The 2,225-nt window shown below is 52.5% G+C and overlaps 1 pseudogene; it reads left to right on the plus strand.

The window, feature by feature from the left end:
* The first annotated feature begins 284 nt into the window (after positions 1-284).
* On the plus strand, positions 285-1,575 carry LOC108295507 (annotated as a pseudogene).
* Positions 1,576-2,225: the final 650 nt, after the last annotated feature.

Here is a 2,225-nt window from a genome sequence, read left to right on the forward strand (position 1 = left end):
GCATGTATTTGAAAATATGAAAACCAGAGTATTCTAAATATAGTCAGGGGAAAACCATTATCATTGTGGTTATTTTTTATCCAAGAAATTTTGTTTGTAATTTAAACACCCTTTGACCAAGATAGTATTCTCTCAACATATCTTTAATGTCAGAGAAGTCCCTGTCTCTAAAGGCAACATGTTATGTTCTAAAGCAATTTTAATTTACCTCATTTTCTTGTCTTCTTAATTCAAAATCTAGTTCTCACGCTTCCATGTGCAGTCTAGTGAACTTTCTCCCTCAGTCTGCAGGCTGGCATAGAAGGGTCTCGAGAAAAACAAAAAGCGGCCCGGGCCACCCTGGGGGACTAGGTGCTGGAGGGCTACCTGTGTTTCCAGCGTGCCCCCCAGCTCGTACCCGTATCCCTACCCGGCGGCAACCAAGGGCAGCACCAGGGTTGGGGGGAATTGCCTTCCCGCCTCCTTGTCCTCTTCCCCCTTCTCGGTGGGCACAGCCTCATTTTCCTTCCCGGCCTGCGGGCAGCTGACAGTCGCCGAATACTTCGACACCTACCAGCAGGCGCAGTGCATGGCCCTCCTGGCGCAGGTGAGGTCGAGCTTCGGGCCCCACGCCCGCATGGCCCACAGCTGCGACGTGCTGGTGCAGGTGAGCGGGCGCGTCGGCGCCGCGGCGCAGTGCTCGCTGGGGCGGCTCACGCTGCGGCGCCCCTGGCCCCCTCCCCTGATTCCCTGGTCGGCCCTGCGCCGAGGACACAACCGGCGGTGGCTCTTCCTCTCTCAGCAGCCGGCCCCTTGGGGCCCGGAGCAGGGCAGCCCCCAGAGGGCGCCCCACCGCCTCTGCGCTTCCCGCGCACCGTCGCCAAGTACTCGCCTGTGGCCTCTCGCCGCGTCACCGCCATAATTCCTGAAGCGGCCCGGGGCCTCGGCGGGGGAGCAGAGGTCCGGGACGTAAGACGGAGAGCGGGTGCCGCCGCTCGCGCAGCTTCAAGGCCCAGAGGAGAGAAAGTCATCGGCGATGGAGGTGCCCCGACGGCAGCAGTCCGAGGACGACGACGGCGAGGCCCAGGCCGCGGTCCCGGCGAGCTGGGAGCAGCTGGCAGCTGGCCCCAGGCTGCCGCTGCGGGAGGCCCAGGGGGCTAGGCGGCTCCGCGGTCGATGCTAAGGAGCCTGAGGCAGACTCTGCCGGCGGGGAGGGCCCGAGACACAGCGACGGACGGGAGAGGTTGTCACCACGGAGCCGGGTAAGGAGGGGCTGCGCTTCCAGTTCTTAGAGCAGAAATGTGGCTATTACCACTGCAAGGACTGCACATCCGATGGGAGAGTGCTTATGTGTGGTGTGAACAGGGAACTAACAAGGTTTACTCCAAAGAGTTTTGCAGAACTTGTCAGTAGTCCTACAACCCTTACCGAGTGGTGGATATCACTTGTCAAAACTGGTAACAAACTACATGTTCTTGCCTAGTAAAACTTCGCCACGTGGACCCTAAACGGACCCATCATCAAGCTTTGCGCCGGAGATACAAAGGCAAACGCCTGTCCTGTGACAGCACTTTCTGCTTCAGATACATCATTTAAGTGACAGTGCAGCTGTGTGTGTGCTGATGGAGCAGATGAATGAGCTTTTCCGTGCCTCTGCTCCTTTTCTATGCCCCTCGTCCTCTCCACCTCTCCTTTCTCAAAATACTTCGTGAAAGACACTGTATTCTGAAAAAGCCTTCAAATATAGGTATTGCAACACACACACACACACACATACACACATAGTCCTAGTTCTGCTCTTGGGAGCAGGGTCCTAATTCTGCTCTTGGGAGCTACACAGGGTAAGACTATTTTGTCTTTCATAAAAAAATTATTTAGGTATTTCAAAAGTAAATTTCATGCCTCCTCTTCTGTTTAATTCTTTTTTCTAAGATACATGGAAGTTTCTACACTTAGCTTCTATTTGAGATGTTTTCAGTTCCCTTACTTAACTCTTATTTCTTCTTTCTCTTAATTCATTCTAGCTTATCAATGTATTTAAATGATGTATAATTGTACATGATACTCCATTTTTTGTGTGTGTGTGTACCAGAAAGTACAGTTGGTCTGCTATGTCTTACTTGTAGGGCAATTAAACTTTTATTTAAGCTCCAAAAATTAGCTAGCTACTTCAGCCATCTCATACCATGAACACACTAGGAAACTTGGAGACAAGCGAAGTTTTGTACGACTTAATGCCAAGTATT

Source organism: Cebus imitator, unplaced genomic scaffold, assembly GCF_001604975.1.
Source record: "Cebus imitator isolate Cc_AM_T3 unplaced genomic scaffold, Cebus_imitator-1.0 Scaffold643, whole genome shotgun sequence".
NCBI classification, from domain to species: domain Eukaryota; kingdom Metazoa; phylum Chordata; class Mammalia; order Primates; family Cebidae; genus Cebus; species Cebus imitator.